Source organism: Rhinolophus sinicus, linkage group LG15 (genome assembly GCF_036562045.2).
Source record: "Rhinolophus sinicus isolate RSC01 linkage group LG15, ASM3656204v1, whole genome shotgun sequence".
In the NCBI taxonomy this organism is placed as follows: domain Eukaryota; kingdom Metazoa; phylum Chordata; class Mammalia; order Chiroptera; family Rhinolophidae; genus Rhinolophus; species Rhinolophus sinicus.
Window position 1 is genome coordinate 25,604,727 of NC_133764.1, and position 23,208 is coordinate 25,627,934.

Genomic DNA, 23,208 nt, shown 5'->3' on the forward strand with positions numbered 1-23,208 from the left:
GACAATTGTACCCTGAATGAAAAATCCTAGTCTGCTCTGAAAACCACTCTGAAAAACAAACAAACAAATAAAGGGCTCTCCCATGACCTCTGTTATTCAATAGCTGGAGAAATCCGGGGGTGATTGGTTAACAGATGACCAGAGGGTAGGAGAGAACCAGACGGGACACAGATCACTGCACACAAGACAGTCATTGTGAGAAGCACAGGACTTTAGGTATCAGTGTCACCAGCCGAAGAGAAAGGCAAAATTCTTGACTTGAGGAAAAACTGCCTTTGGGGCAGCTAGAATGTTGGTTGCCTCCAACATACATATGCACCAGAAGCCTTCGCGCCAGGTGTGGCTCCAGATGTTCCCCAGTTGCTGCTCAATCCTAAACCAGCACTTTCTCTTTCCCTTTGGGTCTTGAAACATCCCTTGGGAACATGGGAGCTCCCAGACTAAAATTGAGCATGAATACGAGTGTCACAGCTTCAAAACTTGGGACCTGGAAGTCCCTGCCAAGTGTTTGGATAAGACAATGTCCCAGCGACGCAAATCATAGATTTGGCCAACCTGACAGCTCAACCTGGGAGCACAAAGACACCCAAGCACTGCCAGTGTAGCAGAAGCTTCACCATCTGGCCCCACCAACCTCTGCAGTCTCTTCTCTTGCTACTTTCCCACTGTGTCCTTTGCTCTAGTCAGGCCAAACCACATGCAGTTCCTGCATTTCACCAACTTTGCCCACTATGTTCACTCAGATGGGGAGGATCTTTCACTGGACCAATCCTAAGTCTCAGCTCAGCTTCTTCTCCATCGTAAGGCTTTCCCTGACCTTCCCAGGAAGGGGTACCCATTGGCACTTGGGTTCTGGACTCCTCTCACTCCCTGTCTGTTCATTTCTGTTCTTTGATTTTAAGAAGGAATTTGGACCAGCTGACTTCCAAGTCCCCTTCCAGCTCCAAAACTATATTCTCTTCTGATTCCATGGTCCTAAATTATGGCTAATTGGGAGTGTCATCCTGTAAGAAACTTTTATCAAGACCTTTAAATTCAGAGCTTAGAAGAAGATGGCTACGGGAAAACAAATTCTAGAAGAAAGCGGACAGGAAAATGACAACATAAAGCAACCCACTTATTTCTCAGATACTCACAGGCCATCTATTATCTGCTAGGCACAACTGCGAATGCAGGGAGAGAGGCAGCACTGGAAGATTTTCCAGGGCAGCAGTATCCCCAGAAGATAAACAAGGCAATCCTCCAGGGTAGGAAAAAATACTAGAAATTTTATCTAACAGTCATACTACATGGACTGCCACTGGGATCTTTCCTGAGCTAGTCTGTGTCATGTGTGTACAGGTATCTAGAAGGAAGTATGGGGCCCTCACTGTGTGTGTGTGGGGGGACCCTTCTGCCTTTGCTTTTAGCACATCATGTATCCTGTTGTTTCTATGCTATAGGATGTCAGTAATGACACTGATCTTATAAAAACAGGATCTTTAAACAGTAGGATCCTTGTAGTTGTTTGTATTGGGATCAAGTACCACAAAGAGGTTCACTTACATCAAAGTACTTAAAGATGGCAAGATAAATTATGCATTTGTCTTTTGCAAAAAGATGAGCAATCTCAAGTAGCTGGCCTTTGTGGTAAAAAGTAGCAGATAGCAGGCTACTTTGCAGTATTTTCCAATAAATAAATAAAACATACTAAATCTGTCCCTTCAAAGTAAAGATGACACTTTAACAGGGAATGGGAATATAATTCCTTTTCAAAAGAAACTTATGCTATGGAGAGAACTGGAATTTGGTATTATTTTCATTTTATATGATCTTTGCAGTTTAAAATGGATATGCCTGTACAAAAATTAATTCAAAATAGATGACAGAAGAAAATGCAGGATAAAAATCTTTGTGACCTTATATTAGAAAAGATTTCTTAAAAACACTAATTTGAAAAAATATATATACCCCTATGTTTATTGCAGCATTATTCACAATGGAAACAACCGAAATGCCCATCAGTAGACGACTGGATAAACAAAGTGTGGTACATTTACACAATGGAGTATTACTCTGTCATAAAAAAGAATGAAATCTTACCATTTGCAATGATATGGATGGACCTAGAGAACATTATGCTAAGCGAAATAAGTCAGATTGTGAAAGACAAATACCATGCAATCTCATTATATGTGGAATCTAAAGAACAGAATAAATGAGCGAACAAAACAGAAACAGTCTCAGAGATGCAGAGAAAAAACTGATGGTTGCTAGATAGGAGGGGGTTTGGGGGATGGGGGAGGAAAAAAAAAAGATTTCTTAGACACAGGCCCATGAAAAGATGCTTAATATTGCTAGTCATTAGAGGAAATGCAAATCAAAAACACAATAAGATAGCGCTACACACGTATTAGAATCATTAATTTTTTTTCTTTTAACTGACAAAACTAAGTGCTGGAATTAGCAACTGGAATTCTCCTACATTACAGAACAGCACAGCCACTTTGGACAAGAGTTTGGCAGTTTCATTTTGCCAAGGGAAATGAAAACAAAAATCTATGTTTACACAAAACCTGTATGAGAATGTTTTTTAGCAGCTTTAGTCATAATTGTCCAAAACTGGAAACAACCTAAATGTTTCTCAATTGGTGACTGGATAAATAAACTGGTACATCCATATAGCAGTACTCTGTAATAAAAATGAACAAACTATCAATACACATAACAACATGGATGAGTCTGAATGAAATACATGAAGCTAACAAGATCAGTGGTTGCCACAGGTTATGGGTGTGGGGGGAATTTGACTACAAAGGGGTAACAGGGGCAATAGAACTGTTCCGTTATCTTGATTGAAGGGGTGGTTACAAGACCAGGTATTTGTCAAAACTCACAGGACCCTATACCAAAGAGTGAATTTTACTGTGTAAAATTAGAAATGATTTTTTTTTAATCCAATAAAATTTTTAAAAATAAGCCATCTCTAAAATTTCCCATGTCTGTACACTGTACCCCTATATTTGTACAATTAGGAGTTGTAAATAATTTCCTAATCTATTTAAAAGAATTCCAAACAAAGAGTTTCAGGGGGATTTGAAGTCTTGTTAAAAACCACTTTTCTGAAAAATTTGCAAGAGCAACTGCAAAATTCAGCAAAAACCTTTGTGTAACTGGAGGAAGGGGTGGAAAATGGGGAGTCATGATTTTTGTAAGCACAAAGATGCTCATGTCCTGTCTGAACCGACCTTTCCTTGTAAGGAGGTTTTCAGAAAAGGAAACGGTTATAACGAAGGACTGAAATGCACTTTCTTTGGGGCACACCTTTGAATTACTGTATGAGAAAGTGATAAGCAAGGTTTGTGGCGTTTTTTTTTTGAAAAAGAACATATTCGTATACCTTCAATAAAATAAGACTAAAAACAAATTTATTAATTGTTTTATTTTTCTTCCATCCTTAAAAATTACATCAATCATTAAATGTTTCTTATCTATGTTTATAATGTACATATTACATAGCAGCACACGTATACTATTTATAAGTATACATATATTAGGAGTATATAATATGCTCAAACGTTTTACTGATTTTGAAAGTTTGGAGGCCACTGCTTTGGGGGTTCCAGAGTAGGGCCTATGAGTAATTTTCTCTCGCCTGACGGATTAGAATTCCTAGAGAGTGGGGGTAGGGGAGGACAGACGGCAGAGACGAGCAACGCCAGCCAGGCCCAGAGGCGCCTCACGGAGCCACCGGGGTTCCTCCAGGCCTGTTCTCCGACAGTGTGCTGGCAGAGGTCCACACTCTGCAAAGGCTGCCGAACCCAAGCAAGGACGTCTTAGTGGCAGCATCTATGCAGGAACCCCTGAGCAACAGTGTCTATGAACCTATTTGCTCAGCCTGGCACTCAGGGACAGCTGAATATCCTGGGGCAGGACTCTGGAAGCTCTTCCCCCATGGCTTTCACACTGGGCTCCTGCCAAGTCAACAGTTATGATGGGAAAAACAGCGACTGAGAACAACAGGCATCTTGCAAATAGACACAGACACGAATAGCCCCGGCTGGGTCACTGTATCCTGTGGGGCCCAGCCCAGCCTGGCACAACCAGGCACGGCCTGACTCCCTTGAGTGAGAATGGTACCAAAGGTGGGGAGACTGAAAGGAGGTTAAGGAACCCATTAGCACGAAGCAAACAGAACCTCAGCCCAGGAGATCCCAAACAGACGGTCAGACACATTTGTTTGCTGTCATTACTGCCAGGTAACAAAGCAGCTCTTTTCCGTGTTGTGTGTTAACCAAGGCTGGTGTTCAGGGCTCCAGGAAAAGGTTTTTGTTATTTTTTAAATTACACAAAACTTTTCTTCTGTCCTTTTAAAGGAAAGTAATCATTTCAGGCCCAGCCCTTCCAGCCAGCTCAAAGGAACGGAAAGGGCTTTGAGTTTCCTGTTTAGTAACCAAAACCACTGATTTCTGGCCCCTCTGAAAGTCTGGATGACAGCAATTCCTTTTAAAAGTAGGAGGGCCATTGAAAAATGAATACTTTTGGGGGGAGGTGGCAACAGAGCAAACATGTAGGTTCATTCCCCTTGGTGACAGGCACAGGTCTTCGCCCTGGAGACCTATTCTTTGAAAGACACAGGCATGAAATCCTTCAGGCATGAAGCACAACCCCTCAAACACAGGCCCCTTCCTCTCACTGGGAAGGTCAGCCATTATCAACATAGTATGTGCCTCAGGAGGTGCACAGAGAGATGAGGGAAACAGATGTCCACCTGCCTACACAGCTGTAATATGATAAGAGGACCTAGTCCTGGCACCAGAAATTCAGGATCAGGTTCTGGTTTTATAACTTCAACTTACTAGCTACTTGACCTTGGGAGAATTATTGGGCTTCTCTCAGCTTCCACATCTTTTATATCTGTAGATGGAAACCATGCCTGTATCTCACGGGGTTGTTGAGAATAGTACGTAAAACAAGGCAAGTGAAGTGCCGATTTAAAAGGTCAGCTCCCTATCTTTCCTCTTTGACCTGTTCGGGAGCCTGGAGAAGAGAGATGAAAAGGCTGATTCTATTATAATTTACTCGGTTCGTCAACGTCCTTTTCTTCGGTGATGCTGTTCTCCCCTTTCTCTACTATTATGACAAAAGGCAAGTCTTCCACTCTTTGTAACTCAATGTCCTATAAAAATGGAGGAATAGGATTGATCCCTTCCAGTTATAATATTCTGTGACTCCTTTAAAGTACTTGGTGCTTGTTTCTACAACCTACAATCCACACAATTTTAATCACATGGGCTTCAAAAAGGCAGACTGCCAGAGTTTGAGTCCTGGTTTTGCCATATACTAGCTATGTGACTAATTTGAGCAAGCACTGAACTTCTCTAAGGCTCAATTTCCTAATCTGTAAAGTGGGCACAATAAAATAGTATTCACACTCACACCAGATTTGTATACGAAATAGATGAGATAATGTGTATAAAAGAAAGTGCTTCCTAAACTTCAAGACATTATATAAATGTTGTTGTTGTTGTTGTTGTTAGAACTTGTTTTATTATATAGCTATAAAATAACTTGGTACAAACAGCAAGTTGAGGTTTTTTTTCATTGACATGTAATTCACAGTACTATAAAAGTCACCCTTTTAAAGTATACAATTCAGTGGCTCTTGGTTTATTCACAAGGTTGTGCAACCATCACCACTATCTAATTCTAGAACATTTTCATACCCCAAAGAAATCTCACATCATTACTAGTCACCTTCCATTTCCTCTGCCCCTAAATCCTGGCAACCACACATCTACTTTCTACGTGTCGATTTGCTCAAGGCACGATATACTATACTACATATCATCTCAGTGAAAGGCTGCAGAAGTATTAGGTAGAGAGATACAAAAGAGGGTTAGCAAAACCCCTGCCCTTGGGGTGTCGGCTAAACACTCCCTCCTCAGCAGAACTGACATTAGGCTGGGGAGGGTCAGGCCAGTCCTTTTTCCTTTCTCATTCTTTTCTCCATGGTTAGACATGGTAGAGTTTCCTATTTAGGGCAAAGTAAGCTACAGGCTCCATTCCCAAGAGCTGAAACACAAGCAAAATAATACTGGACCCTGTTTGTATTTCACCTTGAGGAAGCATATGGAGAAAGCGGAAAGAGTGATAATAAAGAACAACGAAAATTATGAAAACTTCCAGGATTAGAACCCGAGGGCAACTTGAAAAGGAAACTGAACATTTAGCTAAGAGGAAAGATGAATAAAGGGGATTTCTTCCATCTTCTTTGCAATAAGGGCAAGAGGAAATGGACTTAGATGGAAATAGGAGACTTGGGTTAATTATAAGGGAAGAATTTCCTGACTCTGTATGACTTCCACACTAGGACACAGGTCACCAGGAAAGACTAGAAAAGGACAAAGCCATCTGTATGTGTTTATGGTTTATGCAAAGCTTTCAGGAATCTGTCTAGAAACTGAATGGGGTAAAAAGCCATGTGTGCTGCCTGGGGCAGAAGTATGGCCGGCCTCCTACAGTCCTCTTCCCATGGCTTTGAACTTTGGTAGGTCTCAATTCACCCTCACATTCCCTAAAACAGATGGAGGGAGGGGCAGGGAAGAGACTGGCTCTAAAGGAGGAAATATCTGCTGTGCGGAGTCATAAAATTCCAAGGGCATGGGAACATACACGTTATAAGGAATGGAACGTCCAAAACAAAGTGTGTGAGGGGCATGAGAGCCACATTTTATTGCTGAAAGGGGGAGATTCTCAGATCTAAGTTATTTATTGATCAGACCTTTTAAATTTACCTTCCTTATTGGCCTACATGACTACTTTCAGGGACGGACCTAGAACAGAGAAATGAAATAGAGAAAGATCCTGCAAGGTCTCCTCCCTCGTGGTTTCACGCCTGCCTGATGTTTAGTGGAAAGGATGAGGGCTTTGGAGCTAGGGAGGCCTTGGATCCAGCCCTTGCTAGTTGTGTAACCTTGGGCAAGTTACTTCGTCTTTCTGGGCCTCAGGGTCCCACCTACAAAAGGGAGAAACATAATGCCTATTCCATAATGCCCTCCTCCAAAGGATATTGTGATTGTTAAATGAGTGCCTGAACACAAAGCACAGTACCTGGCTCATCAAAAGCATTTAATAAATGTTTGTTTCCTTTGACACCACCACAGGCTTTCAGGATTTAAAATGGGAATTGCATGACTAGCCTGGAAGGGCTGGGTTGTCTGACTAGAGCTTCCCCTGACTCTCTTCCAAACCCGCCCCTCTAGCTACAGACCTCCACAGCTCCTCTCCCACACCTCTCCCAGCTGTCCAAGGGCCTCAGATGTGGCTTGGGGCTGTGTGGTTGGTCTCTGATGAACCAAGAGTAGATAAGGCTCTCTAGTCTGTGGCAAATGGTCAGGACAGTAAGTGCCAACGTAAACATGCAGCTAGTGGGAAAACAGATGCTGCCAGCTCTCAACATCCTGCATTCCCTCCTTGCTCTCCATAGAAAAGGCATGGAAAACATGCCTCTTGAGAAGGATAAAGAGCAGGGGATTCCCACAATCATACAAGCCCCATACTCTGGAGAAGAAAGCCCTACATGTCACCCTCTGTATAGGGAGACTGGTTTCTGAGTTAGAGAGCAGAGGTGGTAGAATCAGGATGTAATGGCGACCAGCTGTCATTAGCTGGGCCCTTTCTGTTTAATTCAAATATAAAACTAAAACTTTAAGAGGGCTGAAATAATAGAGCTCAAATTTCTCTCAAAGCCATGAGGCCTTTAAAAACAATTCATTATGAGCTGCTGAGGTTAAAAAGATAGTGCAAGCTAATATACCTAGGAAGGACAATTGCCAATTTATGAGATTTATGTTTTAATCTACATTTCTGTTTATAAAATCAACTGGGCATTGGCAAATGAAAATGTCCTTACACTACAAAAGATGCCTGTGAAATCAGTGGGCAAAACCTACAGACTCTCAAAGTAAGTTTTCCCTGCAACCAATCCAGGCAAAAAGGCCAGAAAAGGCAGGCTTCCCTCCAAGACTAAGCTATGGAAAAGATTGCTTTTAAAATGTTTTCTAACAAGCAATGCCTACAGTGAAATTGGAGAGCGTTTATAGATGAGATTGAGGTGGCTTATTAAATTGGAAATTGTGGGGGGAAAAAACCATAATGGCTCACATTTATATAGTGCTTACTAAATGCCAGGCAGGATTCAAATCGTTTTATATAAGCCAAGTCATTTAATCCTCTCAACAATCTAATGAGGTAGGTGCAATCATCTTCCCCATTTTACAGATGAGAAAAGTAAGGCAGAGAGAGGTTAAGACATGTGTCCAGGGTCAAACAACCAATATATGACAGAGACCTAGGCAGTCTGGCCCCAAAGTCTAGGGGAGAATGAAGATGGGATAACAAGGGTGTTTGTTGTCTAAGTGACTTCCTAAAAGAAAGGAGCCTAACAGAGTTAGACTAATACCGACACATATGTAGTACCCCAAAATGTACATGACACTTTCACATACAGAGGGTGACAAAAAAAAATGTATACACATTTTAAGAAAGGAAAAAAACTGTATTAAAATTGTAATACTCAACATACACCGACAACAAAAGATGACTATAAGTCATGTGTATGCATTCTTTTCGGCACCCCTGGTATATTAACTGAATCAACCTCCAAAACAACAGAGGAGGAAACTGAAGCCCAGGGCGGCTCAAATGACTTGCTTGCTCACTTTTACACAGCTTGTAAGTAAAAGTCAAGGCCAGAATTTAAACCTATGGGTTTTAACTCCAAGTCCCAAGATTTTTCTAGAGTGTGTTCACGTGGAAAATCTGTCTCTTTGATGAAGAAGGATGGATCAAGCCATCAGAACTGATGAAAATCTCTTAGGCTGGTCAACTTCCTTTACTCTGATTCTATATTTACTTAGCAACTGCCTAAATCTAATTCTCTCGCTCAAGTGGGTTTACCTTCAAGGAAGATAACATACAGTCCCAGCTTTCAGAATTATCTGTTCCACTGTAAATTAATGAATTAGAATTCTGGTCTACGAATTAGCTTCCTGTGAGTTGTTAGGGGAATCACTTCACCAGAGCTTGGTTACTCTTGAGTGACAGGATAAAATTAAATTTGTAAACCTACAATGTTTAAGGCTGACTGAGGACCACCAAGGGATGTTCTCCATATCCCAGCCTAAAAACAGCTTTTCTAGCTCATTACTGAATGAATGATTCTCATTTCACAACCCATGGGGAAAAAATATTAAAAGCAAAGAAGCCCCTTAAAATCCTTTCTGTCCTTGGCACCACCTGAAATTTATGACCGAGACTGAGTAGAGAACCCAGAAGAATGCTTGGGGAGTTTGTAAAAAGAGAAATACTTAACTAATTGCAGTCTGCAAGACTATCATACAGTAGAGTGTAGTGGAGAATCTCAAAATAAAATATGCACATGACTATCCAGTTTTAATTCCATAGGCCACAGGGATTTGAAGGAGCCCCAAAGGCCAACCACTCACCTGATACATGGCTTGTGTCCACATTTCTACCAAACCTCTGCTTAAATACTTTCAGGGATAGGAAACCACTACCTCCGGAGGAAGCCCATTCCACTGCCAGTTGTTCTGACAGTAGCAAAATTCCTTACATGAGCTGAATGAACTTTGTCTCCTGAGAGCTCCCTGAATGCTCCCTCTTTACATCCTTTGATGCCAAATAACACCTCAGGTTACAGCTTTAATGCTGTTATCATGTCCACATCAAAGTTTCCTTCTGTGGGCTAAACTTCTCCCAGTTTAGTAGCATGGTATAATGAAAGAACTATGCAGTTGGATGAAATGGATTCAATTCCCAGTTCTGGCTCTTTCTCTACTGTGTGTTCTTGGATATGTCCACCTCTTTGGTCTCAAGTTCCTCATCTGCCAAATGGGATAATGCCCACTTCACAGAAAGTACAGTGCCTGGAGTCTAATGGGCCCTCAGTAAATGGTAGTACCCTTTCTTCTACCAGTTCCTTCAAATTTTCCATATATGGCATGGCTTTACCCTCACCAAGTTCACCACTGTCTTCTAAACCTGGTTTTTCATTTCATACTAGGTTTTCCCTAAACACTTTCCTCTCATGGAAATGCTCATCAAAGCATAAGGCCTTACTTAAACAATTGAGCTTGAGGTTGCACATACAAACTAAAGTAGGTTGATTACTGTGTTTTCCCTTCTGTGGCAGTTGTCCAGCATCAGGCTTTCCTCCCAAGAGCATATTAGCATATATTTACATTTAACCTCTGTATTCACAAATCCCTAGGGACTGGGTTTAGGAGCAGAGTTATGAAGGGAGAGATGATGTTACCTAAAAGGGTCACAGTAGTAAGGGTCGTGGTGGGGCTTGAAGAAATCACAGCCAAAGAGCGCTTATGAAAGAGACATGAGCTTGTAAATGTTAGAAAGATTTGAGCACAGAGTACTTGCCAAAGCGTCAAAGCTGGGCACTGGTGATGGTCGGTACTCCCTCTAGAAACAGAATATGACTGGGTCAGAATAACCAGCCTGAACACTCCCAGCCCTGCCAGGCGAGGCTAGATCATCTGCCTCCAACTAGTATGACGTCCTTGGGCAGATCCCTGATCTTCTCAGCCGGGAGTTGCATCATCTGTGAAATGAGGGGGTTGAGGAAGGTCTCTTAACAAGGGTGAACATTTTGTGAGTCCATATTCTCAAGAGAGAATAACGCCTCGCATATTAAACAAACATTTCTGACTCAGAGGTAGACCTCTTCCCTTGTGTTTTTAAACTTCCTGTTAATCTGCATAAAGGGTCTTTTCTACTCATCAGCTGATCTATCTTCTGCTAATTTCTCACTGAGACTCTCATCCTCAAGACATAGAGACTTAATTCCCTTTCACATACTCTGGTGCTCAACCTTCTCCCCTGGCCAGTGTAAAAGTCTCAGGCACATTGTGAAATATCAGGCCCTGGAAAAATCATTTCCCAGAGAAAAAAGTTTTGTGTCACATTAAAATAGTCTATGATACCAAAAGATTGAGGGGGGTGATCTAATGGCCAATAGAGAGGGTATGGCTCAGAATCGTGTGATGTGGTCATACGAGTATAAAGGAATCTGGTGCCTCCATAATTATAAATCAAGGAATATTTAATGAGCAGCTCTGTCCCAGACTTAGCTGGGCACCTTGGAGAATACTGCAAGTTAGCCCTGCCTAGGAGGTGCTTACAATCTAGCCAACTAGAAAACGAGACTACAATACATAAAAGACGTACAAAACAATGTATGTTGCTATAATACCTTATGGATGTTAGAAGAATTTTGAGAACATGGATGGGACTGGAGAGGAGAGCACTCTAGGTGGGCACTGGGTGACAGAGCAGGGGTCTCTCCTTGGGCAGGAAGTGAGGTTGAAGAAGCTTGAGGACTCAGCCCAGCCTGTGCATAGCCTCATCTCCTTCCTAGGGGAGGATAATAGCTCAATGAAAAGTTAGCAGTCCCTAGACGTTTGCTACGTATAATAATAGAAACAATGGTATCTTGTATCTTCCATAGTTCGATGCCGTCTCAAGGCATTGTCTCAAGTAGTATCGTGCTTTATAAGTGAGAAAAGGCAACAGCCAATGGGGATAGAGCCATTCCTAGAAGCCAATCTCAAGCAGCCCCTGCCCCTTTTGGACATCTACTTTGTTTAAGAGAATGTGAGCATTGTCTATTGTGCACACGTCTAAACACAGGGCACTCTTATTACTCCCCTATCCACTAATCTTTCCTTACTGATGGGGGTGGAGAGGGTGTGGGATCCTTAACAGCACTGGACAGCAAATTTGAAAGCATAACTTGTTCGTTTTTAAACAAGGACCAGCCAGTTGGACCACAGAGTGGGTGTTTCCATGCAAATTCCAGCACTTTCAAGTTGCTCCATGAACTAAGCCCAGCCAGGACAGCGAGCCATGGATTTTAAAATTTATTTTCTTTTTTTTTTTTTCAGCCAGCTCTTTGATTAGGTCTAGAGAGGGACTCAATTAGCATCATGGAAACACAGAGCATATTTCAGAAAGGAAAGGTCAGCTGCAAGCCCTAGCGTTTGCTATCAGCCATCTGCCAAGCAGGAAGTGCTACTCAGATCTATTTTTAATCATCATTCCTACGCAAGGGCTCCTGGGAGAATGCAGAGGCCAGCCTTATTCCAAGACAAACATTTAATCGCTACCTTTATGTACACATTTTAAAATAGCCTCTGGACACTCGAGACATATATTCTGGGTACCAGCCTATACACAGAGGCCTGGTTCTGTCACTTTGCCACCATCTACAGAGTTATCTTTGGAGGCCGTGGCTGGGGACCTCTTCTTGGGGAAATTACCTGAGATTGTTTGGAATATCGACTAACTGCACCCACACAACATAATAATCCCTATAACCAGGTTCCTAGTGTTTGCTTTGGTTGCAAGTGGTAGGAAAGAGAGGAGAAGAGGAAGAAATTTGTTCCCCAAAGCAGTGAGACTGGCAGAGCTAACTGTACAAACTTCCTGGTCACTCCCATTTTTATTTTAAGCACTTATACACTTCAGAAAGGTAAATTAAAACCAGTTCATCCAGCAGTAAATTGGTTACTCAAAATATGGATTGGCTAAAGAGAGGAGAAAGGGTTCACCTCGCTGTGCAGGGGCCCAGCCTGGGCTGTGGCTGGTCCACCCAGGCGCGAGAACACTGTGTCCACTGGTTCCTTCCCCCTCCTGACTCACAGCAGCACTCACGTCTCATTTCCACCCAGCCCAAGGAATGAAACATCCCTGCGAAGTCTGGACAGGGAGTCTGGCATAGCCATGGCAGATTATGCAGAAACAGAGCCTGGCTCAGGAGCCCCTGCATTCTCCCAGCCCACACGCTGAATACAGAGTTTCCTTGTCTCTTGACACTTGCAAACTCCAATTTCTACCCTAAGGTAAAGCCTAAGCGTATGTCCAATTGTGGCTCACCGCCAAGTGGAGTTCCACCTGCCAATCAAGGACTGGGGCCAGGCAGCTAGCCACCATCCCAGTCAAACGCAATGCTGGGGAGCTGTAGGACCCACTGTGCCCCATGACAAAGGGACAAAGGGGTCTGCTCCAGGTTTTACCCACCTCTCTACCCTCCCTCTTCCCTCTTCTTAGAAGCTTATCTGTCAGTGAGCAGGGATGGGAAAGCTAAGCTGAAAGGGCACCTTGGCTATGGGCTCTTTGCCTGAGGATGTGAAATAAGAGACTGGGTATTTGGGGCAACTTAACACCAGCAGGAGCCCAGCCAGAGGGCCAGGGAGGAAGGGACTGAATAGGCAGACATGTGCTTCACAGGAGCTCTAACTCCCCTCTGGGGGAGGGGGAGACCTGGAATCTCGCCCTCAGTGCGCAGAACTCTGCTCTAGTCAGCTGGGCACACATATCTATTAAAAAAAAAGGCCACTGCACAGGGTCACTCCTCCTGACCCAGTTGGACCACAATTTAATTAGGGTTCTGAGCCCTGCTGACTCTTCTTTCTGGTTTTAGGAGCAAAGGGAGTTAATCAGTAAACATCTTAAGAAAGAATAACTTTTCTTCTGCCCCTGCTGAGGATCACCTGTGCTCTTCTTCCATTCCATCTCGTTTGCCATGGCTCTATGGGTCAGGAAATGCTACTTTAAAAAAACAAAAAAACCCTACAGATCCAGAGGAAATCTGGGGTTCCATGTTTGGTCCAAGTGCAAAACCCCAGGAACAGGGAGTCACACAGAGATTTAGGAGCCAGGCAGACAGCCTGGGAAGGACCAGGAAAGGGGACTGGGCTGGGTTCCTCTGCTAATTCAGAGCAAGAACTAGACCATGTGGTAGAATACTTAGAGGTCCTAACCGAAATTCTCTCTGGGTTGGTATGAGGCAAAAGATGTGAGTCAAATTTTTAAAAAGTACCCAGTACAGTGCCTGGCATTTAGTAAACGTTTGGTAAAATGATAACTATTGTCATCATTATTAGAAGAATGTCTCCAAAGAATTGTTTCCTTTTTCAAACAAATGTTAGTCAAAACCAGCCTTTGGGCCTCCAGGGAGTGGAAAGGGCTACATGGTTGATAGTGGATGGTAGGGACAGCATGTGTAGCTATTTTCCAAGTACTGAGAACATTTGTCCTAGAGCAGTGGCTCTCAATATTAGTATTAGCTGCATCAGAGTCTCAGGGGGAGAGGAAGGATGCTTGTTAAAAACACAGATCTCGGGCCGGCCCGGTGGCTCAGGCGGTTAGAGCTCCATGTGCCTGACTCCAAAGGCTGACGGTTCGATTCCCACATGGTCCAGTGGGCTCTCAACCACAAGGTTGCCAGTTCAATTCCTCAAGTCCCGCAAGGGATGGTGGGCCCGCCCCCTGCAACTAAGATTGAACATGGCACCTTGAGCTGAGCTGCCACAGAGCTCCCAGATGGCTCAGTTGGTTGGAGCACATCCTCTCAGCCACAGGGTTGCTGGTTTGACTCCCGCACGGGATGGTGGGCTGCGCCCCCTGCAACTAACAACAGCAACTGGACCTGGAGCTGAGCTGCACCCTCCACAACTGAGATTGAAAGGACAACAACTTGAAGCTGAATGGCACCCTCCACAACTAAGATTGAAAGGACAGCAACTTGACTTGGAAAAAAGTCCTGGAAGTACACACTGTTCCCCTTCCCCAATAAAATCTTTAAAAAAAAAAAAAAAAAAAACAGATCTCCAGTAGGGCTGGGATTAGGGTGAGGCCAGCCAGAAAGCTAGAACACAACATTTAAGGAGGCACTCACTCTGAGGTGCTGCCTTTGCATTTGCACATTCCTAAGAGTGCGTGCCTCCTTAAATCTTATGTCCTAGGTGACTTGTTTCATTCATCTAGTCAGGGCCCTAATTCCTAGTCACACTCAGACCTACCAATAGGAATCCGTGTGGGTAGGACCTGGAGATCAGCCTTTTCATCCCAGGTTATTTTGAAGTGCTGTTAGATTTGGGAATCACTGCCCAAGAAGCCCCATCTTCTAATGCCAGTTTCAGTTATTCTCAGGCAGGCTCTAAAATACATGAAGACTGCAGAAGCCACTTATTCCCCACCGCCCTTCACTGTGCCCTGTCCCAAACCTCAAAGCTACATACACCAAAAGCCATCTGAATTCTGCAACTCAGTTCTCCCTTTATTGTGAAGAAAAACCCGTACATGTGGAGTTGCAACTGCCAGCTAATGATGACTCAGTGAGCCTCAAGAAGCCAGGAGGGTCACACGAGAGGGAGTAACTGGCCCAGCAAACCAGGGGACCCAGGTCCTGGGGAACTCTGAAAGGCCCTCTTCTCAGAACTAAGGGTGCTTGGTGGAGAGATCAATGATTTATCTGGTTGCTGTTTAGCTGAAGTCTTCACCAGCAAGGGACTGGTTATTAATTACAGCCACTGGCTTAATTATCATGCTTATTAACTTTATACATTATCAACATTCCTTTTCACACAAAGCTTGTGGATATACAGTTTATAGAAGCTGGAGAGAAGTTGAGTCCAATCTGAATCAAATGCTTAACCCCTTGCTTAAGCCTTTTAATGGCTCCCCATAGCACACAGAATTAAGTCTGAACTCCTCACCTGGGACTCTGCACCCACTCTCCACACCCCCACACTGCCGCATCCACCCCGACCTCCGATTCCCTCTCACATGCCCTTTCCATCTCTTACCTGTGGCTCCCTAGGCTTGATCTCCTCTAGAATGTTTCTCTGCCACTATGAGGAATGCACTCCCCTTTCTTATTCACTTAGTAGTAGACACCCATCCTGCTCTTTGCCCCCACAGCATCCTGAACAATCACCTGCTCAAAGCCTGTGTTTCATTACATCTTATGTGTCTTCCCTGCTAGATCATAAGCTACTTAAGGCCAAGAATTTTGCTGCATCTATTTCTATATCCCCAGTGCTTCATATAGTACTCAATATATGCTGAATAGTCAGAGAGGTTCAGTGACATATCCAGTGCTACAGGGAACAGTGAATGGCAGAGCCAGACCTACCCTGTTTCCCCGAAAATAAGACCTAGCCGGACAATCAGCTCTAATGTGTCTTTTGGAGCAAAAATTAATATAAGACCCAGTCTTATATTATATTATATTAATTATATCATATAAGAACTGGTCTTATATTATAGTAAAATAAGACCGGGTCTTATATTAATTTTTGCTCCAAAAGACGCATTCGAGTTGACTGTCCTGTTAGGTCTTATTTTCAGGGAAACAGGGTAGAGCAGAGGTAGCTTATATCTTCATTCAGGGCTTTAAAAATGGTACCGCTGACTCTCCATCAGCAGGGCCCCACATTGTTTCCCCATTAGAGTGCTAAGACTGTATGAAACTATACGCACTGTTTGGCTTGGTCACCTTGTAACCTTTGGTGGGAACCTGTGGGTGCTAAATGGCTAGGGATGAAGTTTGGCCTATGGAGTGGAATTTTTGTAGCTCTATTGACACCAGACTGTCAATTACACCTAGTCAGTGATCATAGTGCATCAACTCCTACGCCATTCATACCTGTTGATTTGGGATTCCTCCTAGAATTGCACAAAACCCATTTCTCCAACACTCAGTCCAACTATCTAGCCTCAGGGTCAGCAAATAATACACAAGGGGCAAATTGGGCTTCTTGCCTGTTTTGTAAATAAAGTTTTACTGGAACACAGCCATGCTCATTTGTTTATGCATTCTCTATGGCTGCAGAATTGACTGATTGAGACCATATGGCCAGAAAAGACTAAAATATTTACTATCTGGCCTTTGCAGAAAAGTTTTGCCGACTCCTGATCTAGCTGAAGGAACCAGGGAAATTAAGACTTCAAACAGTGCCTTCATCTACCAAGAGACGGGCTGCCCCCACTCTGGAAGTTAGTGCACCAACTGGCTTTTGCATGATGTCATTTTTTTTTTTTTTTTTTAGCACTAGTTATAGGCCGGGGATCCAGGAGGAGATTTGGCTTGAGGGAGACACACAAGGGCCTAAAACACCTAGCACAGGGCCTGGAATATAATGCTGATCAAGAAATATTTATTGAATAAACAAACAAACAAAAGCACGGGAAATTGGCCAGTTTGTGCCCAGAACAAAAGTCCACCCTCTCTCCTGTCAGTTTCAAGGTGACCAGTTGCACAGGTGCCTAGCAGCAGCCTGGTGACCTAGATTTGTCAGACCATATCTTATCAGCTTTCCTTCCTGGTGTATTTACTCAGCACCTGCCCCCACAGTGCCCCGGGCAGACTGGCCTGTAGTTTTTACAGAGGAGACAGACAGGGAGGAGTTCTCCTCCCCCATAAATATACAGGGACTTACAGCTTAAGGAGCTGCAGGAAGTCTGGTTTCTCTTGCTTCCTCTCTCCTCAGGTTTCCTGGGTAAATTTTTCCAGGGTGAACCTTGAAAGACTCTTCAGAGCCCTACTTGTCATTTGGAACAATTGGCATTAAAAAGGGAGGAGCCAGCTAAGGAAGTAAACAAAGCAGCCACCACTCAAGGGTGCGAGGCCTGGTCCTGAGAACAGACATTCCTCCAAAGACAATCAGAGAACAGCGGGTTTCATTCACTGGCCACCTTGAACTGCAAGCGACCAGCTGGCAGTTTTACTAGGCGGGGCTAGCCCAGGTTGACATGACAGGAGAGGACAGGGAGAGTCAGGGAAAAAGCTGTACACATTTGGGTGTCTCATGAAAATCAGGCAAATAGGATGGAAAGCAATATGGAAATGATGGCTTCTCAACTGCCTCAAATGACCCTGGGTACCAGGCTCAGGATGGAGAGCTCCACTTCTACTGCCACCAGCTGCTCCTTCACACAGTGGGCTTTCCAGTAACCAAAGGGTACTGGGTACAAGCTGGGTGAGAGTAAGGCATACATCTGTTTGCCACTGTATCCCCAATACCTAACTTATAAGAAGAGCTGGCTAAATGTAGAACAAATGATAGAACTTAGTGCAGGAGGGTTCACTCTGGGAACTTTTGTGTTGGCAAGGAAATGCTTTTCTGTCCCCTCCTTTATCAGCTGGCGAGTTGAAGTTACAGTGAAATGTTCTTAATGGAACCAGCCCTACCTGGGAAGAAAGAGTTCCTTGGCCCCAAAAGATAGATAATTTAACTTTTGACAATTGTTAGTAGCCCCTTCAAAGACCCAAAGGTGCTGGGAAGGAGGGGGCGGGGAGCACAGGGCCACCTGCTCTGCTTCTTGACATCACTGTGGTCTGGAGGGAGGGAGTTTGTGGACTGATTAGATGTTGTTTTTAGCAGCAGCTGGCGGAGCTGTCTCCTCCTCTCCTCCCCCTCCTTCCCTGAGTCACTGTCCAGCCACCAGAACAGGGGAAACAGAGCACTAAAGCTCTCTAAGGCCTGGCAACCCAGACCTGAGACAATACTCTGGGTCACCAGGTCAAACCCTCCCCTCAGCAACAGGTTCAGTGCTTTGGAAACAATGGCATTGGAGATTCTTTTCTGGTTCTGTTTTTTTTAAAGATAAGGAAAATGGCTTCTTTAAAAGGAAGCTCACCCCACCCCCACCGTGAACCATCAGAGTGAACCAAACTGACAAACAGCTCTTAGCTACTGCTCCAATACTCAGGCCAGGAATTCTCTTCCAGCTGCCTGGACTGCTGTTGTCACAGTACTTTGAGGTCTCTGTAACCAGCTGATGTGTGGTCAGAGGCAAAATAACCACCTGACAGAATAGAAGGGAAGGGGGCAGGGGCAGATTTTTCCATTTAAATTCTAGAGAGGCTTCATACCTGCTTTCAGGCAAGGCCCCAAGAGAGCGAGGTGGAGGCTGCTGCTGTGATTTAATTACCTCCGGAGACCAGCCGGTCCTTTTGGAATCATAAGGAACAAACAAGAGACTCAAGATCACAGAGGCCTCAGAAGACCAGCTATAGAGCTAAAGGGCAAAAGCTGAGTGTCTCCAAAAGGACAGAAGGAGCAAATATACCAGGACAGTTAATGGGTGCCAGGACCTAGTTATGTTTGGGTGTCGATTTCTGTTTTATTTTGCTTCATGAATAGTCATAGATAACAATGGCTACCAGCATTTATTGAATACTTACTATATGTCGGATACTGTAATAAGAACTTTATATTGATTACAGCATTTAATTGCCACAAAAATCCTTTCGAGTATCTATCTAATTATTAATACTAGTCTCATTTTCCCAATAAGCATGTTAAGACACAGAGGGGTTACTTAACTTACATGACTACTAAGTGAAGAAGCCAGGATTTGAACCCAGTGAATGTTCTGACTCATAGGTTATAGTTCACCTCTAAGTTACGGTGCCTCAGATCACCTTTTGCTGCTATATTAGAATCAGAAAATGAGGGAGGTGATGGAACTTTTAAGGTCAGTTTAATCTAATGCCTCATTTGGAAGGATGAAGAGAAAGGAGAGCAAGAGAGAACAGTCTTGCCCAAGATCACACAGCTTGCTACTTTCATTCTCCCAGCTGTCAGCCCTCTCCCCCAGGGCTGCCTCCAGCATTTACAAGCACCCGTTATGTGCAAGGCTCTTATGTGCAAGGCTGTAGGCGGTGTGGCAGGGAGGAGGTGGCAAAGTACAAAGTCAAGAGGCAGTCAGTTTCTCTGGGCCTTGGTTTCCTGATCTGTAAACCAAGGCGTCAACTAGAAAACCCAGGTTCAAAGGCCCCTCCAGCTCTAATATTCTGAGAGCCTGTGACTCCAGGTTATTAGAATCTTGTTAGGAAACAAGACAATTATACATAAAAAGTGCATGTAACCACAATAACACAGACCATATTATTACAAGACAGTCATTATCCAGGCAATGAGTTCTACAGACGTTCCATGGAGGGAGAGAATTCTATAGTCCAGAAGATACCCTAGAAAAAACTTAAGCTGGTCTTCAAGAATGGGTAGAAACTGAACAGAGAAAGAAAGAAGGATCCTCCAGGCAAAGGAAATGATTGGAGGGAAGACAGGTAGGATTTATCACCACTATTACTGAGAGAGACCAGAAAATAGTCGAGGCCAAGAGGAGCTACCTCGGTCAAGCTGTGTAAAGAGGGCACAGACCTATCTAAAGCTGTATCCCGTATGACTTCTTGGTAACCTATGGCCTTAGACAAGTTGCTTCATCCCCACCTTGAAAGGATATTATAAATTAAGTGATGGGGTAAGGAAAATGTCTAAAGAAGTTTCTAGCACATAGTAAATGTTCAATAAATAGTAGTTAATAGCAGCAATGTAGATTTTCATACTTTGTTAAATGATGGCACCAATACAACCTCATCTGTACCATTCTTCTTCCCTCCACTGTGAGCCGTTCATTCCCATGTACCCCAAAGATGCAGGAATCATGCTGGCTTCATCTTCCTATCCCTAGCCCCAGACTAGGGCCTAGCATGTTGTTTGAAACACACACACACACACATTATTGAACTGAACAATCAGTGTATGACAGTGGATTCTGCTCAGGCCCCAAAATACAAGCAGCCAAACCAGTAATGGTGCAACTTTACCACTCTAGAGATGGAGGGGGTACCAATGCTCAACCAGAAACACAAGGGAAGAGGTCCTATACCCACTTCTTGCTTCCCAGAGAGAACACCCTTTTGAAAAGAGTTTCTTTGGAATTTGACTAGGGACACAAGCTTCCATCACTAGCGTCCTTACTGAATGCTGAGACACTAATGTACAAACCAATCTTATGACAGGAACCTTACAGGCCTTTGCAAACCTCAGAGTTAAATTTTCAGGGTACACTTCATAGCTCAAGTCAACATTTCCTTTTGGTATTTAAAGCAACCACATAGAAATGATCACATTTGAGCAGATCCGTGTACTCCAGCTGCCTACTGTCTTCAGCAAAAAAAACAGACAATTCACCAGGCTCGGTCCCCGGCAGCTCCTTTGATAATAAATTAGTGAGCAATTCTACTTGTGCCCAGATTAATTTCCACAGGGAACAAGCATTACTGTCGAATAAGTCTGCCTCCCATCCAAAGAGTATGACTTCCTGAATTCAGTTCCTCTTGTTCATGGCTATACATGAGAGAATTTTTCTTTTAAATCCCAGAATGCTTGTGTTTCTTTTCTAAGCGGTAGTCAGTAAGTATTCACTGCAGGATCACCACACATGCCCGGACACCTTCAGACCACTGCAATGTGTATGCACTAGTTTCTCCATTTCCAGTCTCTTCTGCAGTCTAACTACCACCCCACAACAACATTCACCGTCTCAAAGCAAAGCTCTCATCATGTCGTTAGGTACTCAAAGGTCTTCAGTAGCACCCAACAGCCAGCAGGAAAAAGTCCAAACTTCTATTCTTCCAACAACCTGGCTTCAACCTATCCTTTCAATCTGTTGGCACACAGTTCCTCAATATCTAACCCCAAAGAACGGCTGCTCTTTGCACACTTCCTGCCTCTACTTCGCTGTTGACGCTGCCCTATCTACTGGCCCCACTCCATCCATGTTTACCTGTCTAGGTTCTTGCTTCAAGACACATCTCAATGTCACTTCTACCAAGTCTTCCCAGATCTTCAGTTTCTAGACAGATAGATCTTAAAGGTTTTTTTTAATTATTATTATTAAAGTTTATTGTGGTGACAATTGTTAGTAAAGTTACATAGATTTCAGGAATATAATGCTGTATTACATCATCTATAAATCCCATAGTGTGTTCACCACCCAAAGTCAGTTCTCCTTCCATCACCATATATTTGATCCCTTAAAGGTTTTTTTGACCAACAACCCTTCTGAGAACCTGATGAAAGCTGGGGAACCCTCCCTAGAAAAATATACACACATACAGATTAAACATACAATTTCAGGGATCCCTTAAAGCCAGTCCATGGACTCCAGATTAAGACCCCCCTGCGATCTGTCTCTGTCTTCGAGTACTAAGTCATTCACTCAGATATTCACTGAAAATCTACCAGTCTCTAGGAGCTGTGCCAGGTGCTAGAGACACAAAGAAGTACCACAAGCATCTCCTCAGGAAGTTCACATGCATCATTAGATATGCATCATTACACAGTGATAACTGCTTTCAGATAAATATATGGTGAAGTACAAAGGGATGAGTTATGAACCTATGAACTCCGCAACTAGAATCAAAGTTCCTTGAGGAAAAAAATCCTTAAGGGTGGTATCAAAGTATCTAGTACAGTGCTATACACACACGCAGAATATGTGGTTAGTTTCTGCACAATTATAGGATAGAACCAGTGAGACAAAAGAGCAAGTATATAGGCCCACTGCCACCACCCACATATCCCACAGGCCTCTGAGATCCAGTTATGGCCGTCTCATCGTGGAAGAATAATGCCATACAAATTATCCCAGCCTAATTTATGGCTGATCTCTGCCTGAAGTAATTCAATCTCTGTCCCTACAGGGGTCATGCCGTAAGATATTATATTTTATAAGCTCCAGATGGTTTCTTTTCACACACACACACACACACACACACACACACACACTGTAATCTAATGACATCCCTCTGTCTGGAGATTTTCTGTACAGACTTCGTTCACCTGTCACCCCTTCCTGGGTGGTCAACAGATAGCTCTTTTGCACTCCAGAATTAATATTTTGTTGATAGGAGATTAGGACTTTCAAAGGCCAAATAGTTGTGGAAAAGTAGTAAGTAATGTTAGGTTAGATATGTGATTTTTATTTACAGAAGCAAAATTGATTGAATGTGTTTTTAAACTGGCTTATTGACTTATGTTGGAACTCTTCCACAATTTATCACTTCTGCCTTTTCTGTACCTCAGAAATGCTCTTTAGGAAAACACTGACAAACATTCAACAATGGTTTACAAACATGGCAAAAGCAACAAAGACACCTACTGTGTTGCTGAAAGCTCATCAATCACTGTGGTCAAAGCCCGGGTCCCACTATTTCGAAAACAAAACGTTCACTTTTTATGATCGACATTTATAGATGTATATGCAACCTGGTTTCTCTCGTCTTGCTGGGATAGCAGTACTAATTTTATTCAATTACAGTTTTTGTAAAAATCATTGGCATATATCCATTGAATAACAAAAATCCTTCAATAAAATTAGAATTCAAAATATAATTTTCAAGTTAGAGAAGCTCACAGAATGATCTAAGTCACACATCTTATTGTACATGTACTTGATGACTTATTCTGTTTGATGTGACCTAGCAGTCACTAACACTACTGATATAATCCAAAGCTCACTATAACAAGAAGAAATGAGTAGATTTTTAAAACT

General features: G+C 43.2%; 1 protein-coding gene across 3 annotated transcripts in view; it reads right to left on the reverse strand.

The window, feature by feature from the left end:
* The window catches only part of YPEL2 (yippee like 2), a 58,081-nt gene that overhangs the window by 11,030 nt on the left and 23,843 nt on the right, over nt 1–23,208 (reverse strand). The window contains exon 3 of one of the 3 annotated variants that reach the window (XR_012492313.1): nt 11,270–11,430. The exons of the other annotated variants lie outside the window; for them this stretch is intronic. The gene's annotated coding sequence lies outside the window, so the exon portion shown is untranslated. The remainder of the gene's footprint in view (nt 1–11,269; nt 11,431–23,208) is intronic. 3 annotated transcript variants of the gene reach the window in all.